Consider the following 8,753-nt stretch of genomic DNA (forward strand, 5'->3'; position numbering starts at 1 on the left):
ACCACAGCTGCTCCAACAACCACAGCTGCTCTTACAACTCTGACAGCAGCTACAACAACCACAGTAGCCCCACAAACCACCACAAAGGTTCCAACAAGCACCATTTGGGCTCCAACATCATCCACAGCCGCTCCAACAACAACCACAGCCACTCCAACAACAACCACAGCTGCTCCAACACCAACCACTGCAGCTCATACAATGTCGACGACAGCTCAAACAATAACCACTGCTGCTCGAACAAGGACTGCAATTCCAACAACCACAGCCGTTCCAATCTCAACCACAGCTGCTCCAACAACCACATCTTCTCCAACAACCACACCAGCCCAACAAACCACCACAGCAGCTGCAACAACAACAACTGCAGCTCAAACAACAACAACAGCTGTTCCAACCTCATCCACAATTGATCCAAAAACCACAGCTGCTCCAACAACCACAGCAGCTCCTACAGCCACAACAACATCTCCAACAACAACCACAGCTGCTCCAACAACAACCACAATAGCTCCTACAACAATCACAGCAGCTAAAACAACAAGCACATCTGCTCAAATAACATCCACTGCAGCTCCAACAATGACGACAGCTGCTCCAACAACCACAGCTGCTCCTACAACCACGACAGCAGCTCCAACAACAACAACATCATCTCCAACACTATCCACAGCTGCTCCAACATCAACCACAGCATCTAAATCAACAACCACAGCTGCTCCAATGACATCCACTGCAGCTCCAACAACGACAACATCATCTCCAACACCAACCACAGCTGCACCAACAACAACCACAGCTGTTCCATCTACAACCACAGCTGCTCCAACAACCACAGCTGCTCCTACAAATATGAGAGCAACTCCAACAAAAACAACAACCACAACAGCTCCAACACCAACAATAGCTGCTCAAACAACAGCCACAGCTGCTCAAACAACAACCAAAGCTGCTCCAAAAGCAACAACAGCAGCTCAAACAACAACCACAGCTGCTCCAACACCAACCACTGCAGCTCATACAATGTCGACGACAGCTCAAACAATAACCACTGCTACTCGAACAAGGACTGCAATTCCAACAACCACAGCCGCTCCAATCTCGACGACAGCTGCTCCAACAACCACAGCTGCTCCTACAACCACGACAGCAGCTCCAACAACAACAGCTTCTCCAACACCAACCATAGCTGCTCCAACAACCACAACTGCATTTCCAAAAACAAGCAAAGCTGCTCCAACAACAACCACTGCAGCTGCAACAATAAACACAGCTGCTCCAACAACAACCACAGCCGCGCCACCAACAACCATAGCTGCACCAACAACCACCACTGCAGCTTCAACAACAACCATAGCCGCTCCAACAACAACCACAGCTCCAACAATAACTAAAGCAACAACAGCCACAGCTGCTCCAACAACCACCACTGCAGCTCCAACCACAGCTGCTCCAACTACCACCACTGCAGCTCCAACAACGACCACAGCTGCTCCAACAACATCCACAGCTGCATCATCAACAACCACAGCCGCCCCAACAACAACCACAATTACTCAAACAACCACCACTGCAGCTCTAACAACAACCACAGCTTATGCAACAATCACAGCCACTCCAACAACAACCACAGCCACTCTAACAACGACCACAGCCATTCTAACAACAACCACAACCGCTCCAACAATAACTTCTGCTGCACCAACAACGACCACTGCATCTCCAACAATGACCACAGCTTCTCCAACAACAACCACAGCTGCTACAACAACAACTGCAGCTACAACAACCACTGCTGCTCCAACAACAACCACTGCAGCTCCAATAACAACCACAGCTGCACCAACAACAACCACAGCTTACACAACAACCACAGCCAGTCCAACAACAACCACAGCCGCTCTAACAATGACCAGAGCCGCTCCAACAACAACCACAACCGCTCCAACAACAACCACAGCATCTAAATCAACAACCACAGCTGTACCAATGACATCCACTGCAGCTCCAACAACGACAACAACTGCTCCAACAACCACAGCTACTCCTACAACCACAACAGCAGCTCCAACAACAACAACAGCTTCTCCAACACCAACCACTGCAGCTCCAACAAAAAAAAGTTCATTTCCAACAACAACCACAGCTGCTCCCACAACAACCACAGCAACAACAGCCACAGCTGCTCCAACAACCACCACTGAAGCTCCAACAACAACCACAGCTTCTACAACAACAAACACAGCAACAACAACCACAGCTGCTCCAACAACCACCACTGAAGCTCCAACAACAACCACAACAGCAGCTCTAACAACAACCACAGCAGCTCCAACAACAACAGCAGCAGCTCCAACAACGACCACAAGTGCTCCAACAACAACCATAGCCTGTCCAACAATAACAGCAGGAGCTCCAACAACAACAGCAGGTCAAAAAACCTCCACAGATGATCCAACAACAGCATCTCCAACAACAACCACAGCCACTACAACGACAACCACGTCCTCTCCAACAACAACAGCAGCAGCTCCAGCAACAATCACAACTGCTCCCACAACAACTACAGCAACAACAACCACCACTGAAGCTCCAACAACAACCACAGCAACAACAACCACAACAGTAGCTCTAACAACAACCACAGCTGCTCCCACAACCATAACAGCAGTTCCAACAACAACCATCCCGGCTCCAACAACAACCACAGCCGCTCCAACAACCACAGCCGCTCCAACAACAACCACAGCTGCTCCAACAACAACAGCTGCTCCTACAACCACGTCAGAAGCTCCAACAACAACCACTGCAGCTCCAACGACAACTACAGCTGCACCAACAACAACCAAAGCTGCTCCAACAACCATAACAACAGTTCCAAAAACGACCACAGCAGCTCGTACAACAACCACTGCAGCTCCAACAACGACCACAGCTGCTCCAACAATAACGACAGCTGCTCCAACAACAAACACAGCATTTCCAACAACAACCACAGCTGCTCCAACAACCATAACAACAGTTCCAAAAAGGACCACAGCAGCTCGTACAACAACCACTGCAGCTCCAACAACAACCACAGCTGCTCCAACAATAACGACAGCTGCTCCAACAACAAACACAGCTACTCCAACAACAACCACAGGTGCTACAATAAACACAGCTGCTCCAACAACGACCACAGCTTCTCCAACAACAACCACAGCTGCACAAACAACAACCACAGCTGCTACACCAACCACTGCAGCTCATACAATGTTGACGACAGCTCAAACAAAAAAAAACACTGCTGCTCGAACAAGGACTGCAATTCCAACAACCACAGCCGCTCCAATCTCAACCACAGCTGCTCCAACAACCACATCTTCTCCAACAACCACACCAGCCCCACAACCAACAACAACTGCAGCTCAAACAACAACAACAGCTGTTCCAACCACATCCACAATTGATCCAAAAACCACAGCAGCTCCTACAGCCACAACAACATCTCCAACACAAACCACAGCTGCTCCACCAACAACCACAGCAGCTCCTACAACAACCACAGCAGCTAAAACAACAACGACATCTGCTCCAATAACATCCACTGCAGCTCCAACAATGACGACAGCTGCTCCAACAACAACAGCTGCTCCTACAACCACGACAGCAGCTCCAACAACGACAACATCATCTCCAACACCAACCACAGCTGCTCCAACAACCACAACTGCATTTCCAAAAACAAGCAAAGCTGCTCCAACAACAAAAAGTTCATTTCCAACAATAACAACAGCTTCTCCAACACCAACCATAACTGTTCCAACAACAACCACTGCAGCTCCAACAACAAAAAGTTCATTTCCAACAACAACCACAGCTGCTCAAACAACAACCATAGCCTCTCCAACAACAACCATAGCTTCTCCAACAACAACAGCAGGCGCTCCAACAACAACAGCAGGTCAAAAAACCTCCATAGATGATCCAACAACAGCATCTCCAACAACAACCACAGCCACTACAACAACAACAGCAGCATCTCCAACAACAACCATAGCCTCTCCAACAACAACAGCAGGCGCTCCAACAACAACAGCAGGTCAAAAAACCTCCATAGATGATCCAACAACAGCAGCTCCAACAACAACCACAGCTGCTCCCACAACAACTACAGCAACAACAGCCACAGCTGCTCCAACAACAACCATAGCTGCACCAACAACCACCACTGCAGCTTCAACAACAACCATAGCCGCTCCAACAACAACCACAGCTGCTCCAACATTAACAGCTGATCCTACAACCACGACAGCAGCTCCAACAACATCCACAGCTTCTCCAACAATGACAACTGCATCAACAACTACAGTTCCAACAACAACTACAGCAACAACAGCCACAGCTGCTCCAACAACCACCACTGCAGCTCCAACCACAGCTGCTCCAACTACCACCACTGCAGCTCCAACAATGACCACAGCTACATCAACAACAATCACAATAGCTCAAACAAGCACCACTGCAGCTCTAACAACAACCACAGCTGATACAACAACCACAGCCACTCCAACAACAACCACAGCCGCTCTAACAACGACCACAGCCACTCCAACAACAACCGCTCCAACAACATCTTCTGCTGCACCAACAACCACCACTGCAGCTCCAACAATGACCAAAGCTTCTCCAACAACAACCACAGCTGCACAAACAACAACCACAGCTGCTACAACAACCACTGCTGCTCCAACAACAACCACTGCTGCTCCAACAACCACTGCTGCTCCAACAACAACCACTGCTGCTCCAACAACAACCACTGCAGCTCCAATAACAACCACAGCTACTACAACAACCACTGCAGCTACAACAACCACTGCTGCTCCAACAACAACCACTGCAGCTCCAATAACAACCACAGCTGCACCAACAACAACCACAGCGGCTCGAACAACCACAGCTGCTCCTACAACTATGACAGCAACTCCAACAACAACCACAACCACAACAGCTCCAACACCAACAATAGCTGCTCAAACAACAACCAGAACTGCTCAAACAACCACCACAGCTGCTTCAAAAACAACAACAGCAGCTCAAACAACAACCACAGCCACTCCAACAACAACCATAGCTGCTCCAACACCAACCACTGCAGCTCATACAATGTCGACGACAGCTCAAACAATAACCACTGCTACTCGAACAAGGACTGCAATTCCAACAACCACAGCCGCTCCAATCTCAACCACAGCTGCTCCAACAACCACATCTTCTCCAACAACCACACAAGCCCCACAAACCACCACAGCAGCTGCAACAACAACAACTGCAGCTCAAACAACAACAACAGCTGTTCCAACCACATCCACAATTGATACAAAAACCACAGCTGCTCCAACAACCACAGCAGCTCCAACAACAACCACAGTAGCTCCTACAACAACCACAGCAGCTAAAACAACAACCACATCTGCTCCAATAACATCCACTGCAGCTCCAACAATGACGACAGCAACTCCAACAACGACAACATCATCTCCAACACCAACCACAGCTGCTCCAACATCAACCACAGCATCTAAATCAACAACCACAGCTGCTCCAATGACATCTACTGCAGCTCCAAACACGACAACATCATCTCCAACACCAACCACAGCTGCACCAACAACAACCACAGCTGTTCCATCTACAACCACAGCTGCTACAACAACCATAGCTGCTCCTACAACTATGACAGCAACTCCAACAACAACAACAACCACAACAGCTCCAACACCAACAACAGCTGCTCCAAAAAAAACAACAGCAGCTCAAACAAAAACCACAGCTGCACCAACAACAACCACAGCTGCTCCAACAACCACAGCAGCTCCTACAGCCACAACAACATCTCCAACACAAACCACAGCTGCTCCAACAACAACCACAGCAGCTCCTACAACAACCACAGCAGCTAAAACAACAACCACATCTGCTTCAAGAACATCCACTGCAGCTCCAACAATGACGACAGCAACTCCAACAACGACAACATCATCTCCAACACCAACCACAGCTGCTCCAACATCAACCACAGCATCTAAATCAACAACCACAGCTGCGCCAATGACATCTACTGCAGCTCCAACAACGACAACATCATCTCCAACACCAACCACAGCTGTTCCATCTACAACCACAGCTGCTCCAACAACCACAGCTGCTCCTACAACTATGACAGCAACTCCAACAACAACAACAACCACAACAGCTCCAACACCAACAATAGCTGCTCAAACAACAACCACAGCTGCTCAAACAACAACCACAGCTGCTTCAAAAACAACAACAGCAGCTCAAACAACAACCACAGCCACTCCAACAACAACCACAGCTGCTCCAATAACCACAACAGCTCCTACAGCCACAACAACATCTCCAACACAAACCACAGCTGCTCCAACAACAATCACAGCCACTCCAACAACAACCACATCCGCTCCAACAAAAACTTCTGCTGCACCAACAACCACCACTGCATCTCCAACAATGACCACAGCTTCTCCAACAACAACCACAGCTGCTACAACAACAACTGCAGCTCCAACAACCACTGCTGCTCCAACAACAACCACTGCAGCTCCAATAACGACCACAGCTGCACCAACAACAACCACAGCTTACACAACAACCACAGCCAGTCCAACAACAACCACAGCCGCTCTAACAATGACCAGAGCCGCTCCAACAACAACCACAACCGCTACAACAACAACTTCTGCTGCACCAACAACAACCACAGCTGCTCCAACATCCACCACTGCAGCTCCAACAACAACCACAGCCGCGCCAACAACAACCACAGCTGCTCCAACAATGAAAACTGCATCAACAACCACAGCTCCAACAACAACTACAGCAACAACAGCCACAGTTGCTCCAACAACCACCACTGCAGCTCCAACCACAGCTGCTCAAACTACCACCACTGCAGCTCCAACAACGACCACAGCTGCTCCAACAACATCCACAGCTGCATCAACAACAACCACAGCCGCCCCAACAACAACCACAATTGCTCAAACATCCACCACTGCAGCTCTAACAACAACCACAGCTGATACAACAACCACAGCCACTCCAACTACAACCACAACCGCTCCAACAACAACTTCTGCTGCACCAACAACCACCACTGCAGCTCCAACAACAAACACAGCGGCTCCAACAAAGACCACATCAGCTCCAGCAACAACCACAGCAACTCCAACAACAACCACACCGACTCCAAAAGCAGCCACAGCTGCTCCAACAACAACCACTGCAGCTCCAACAACAATCACTGCAGCTCCAACAACAAACACAGCGGCTCCAACAAAGACCACATCAGCTCCAGCAACAACCACAGCTGCTCCAACACCAACCACTGCAGCTCCAACAACGACAACATCATCTCCAACACCAACCACAGCTGCTCCAACATCAACCACAGCATCTAAATCAACAACCACAGCTATACCAATGACATCCACTGCAGCTCCAACAACAACAACAGCTTCTCCAACACCAACCATAGCTGCTTCAACAACAACCACTGCAGCTCCAACAGAAAAAAGTTCATTTCCAACAACAACCACAGCTGTTCCCACAACAACGACAGCAACAACAGCCACATATGCTCCAACAACCACCACTGAAGCTCCAACAACAACCACAGCAGCTCCAACAACAACCACAGTAGCTCCTACAACAACCACAGCAGCTAAAACAACAACCACATCTGCTCCAATAACATCCACTGCAGCTCCAACAATGACGACAGCAACTCCAACAACGACAACATCATCTCCAACACCAACCACAGCTGCTCCAACATCAACCACAGCATCTAAATCAACAACCACAGCTGCTCCAATGACATCTACTGCAGCTCCAAACACGACAACATCATCTCCAACACCAACCACAGCTGCACCAACAACAACCACAGCTGTTCCATCTACAACCACAGCTGCTACAACAACCATAGCTGCTCCTACAACTATGACAGCAACTCCAACAACAACAACAACCACAACAGCTCCAACACCAACAACAGCTGCTCCAAAAAAAACAACAGCAGCTCAAACAAAAACCACAGCCACTCTAACAACAACCACAGCTGCTCCAACAACCACAGCAGCTCCTACAGCCACAACAACATCTCCAACACAAACCACAGCTGCTCCAACAACAACCACAGCAGCTCCTACAACAACCACAGCAGCTAAAACAACAACCACATCTGCTTCAATAACATCCACTGCAGCTCCAACAATGACGACAGCAACTCCAACAACGACAACATCATCTCCAACACCAACCACAGCTGCTCCAACATCAACCACAGCATCTAAATCAACAACCACAGCTGCGCCAATGACATCTACTGCAGCTCCAACAACGACAACATCATCTCCAACACCAACCACAGCTGTTCCATCTACAACCACAGCTGCTCCAACAACCACAGCTGCTCCTACAACTATGACAGCAACTCCAACAACAACAACAACCACAACAGCTCCAACACCAACAATAGCTGCTCAAACAACAACCACAGCTGCTCAAACAACAACCACAGCTGCTTCAAAAACAACAACAGCAGCTCAAACAACAACCACAGCCACTCCAACAACAACCACAGCTGCTCCAATAACCACAACAGCTCCTACAGCCACAACAACATCTCCAACACAAACCACAGCTGCTCCAACAACAACCACAGCAGCTCCTACAACAAC

Source organism: Labrus bergylta, chromosome 22 (assembly GCF_963930695.1).
Source record: "Labrus bergylta chromosome 22, fLabBer1.1, whole genome shotgun sequence".
In the NCBI taxonomy this organism is placed as follows: Eukaryota; Metazoa; Chordata; class Actinopteri; order Labriformes; family Labridae; genus Labrus; species Labrus bergylta.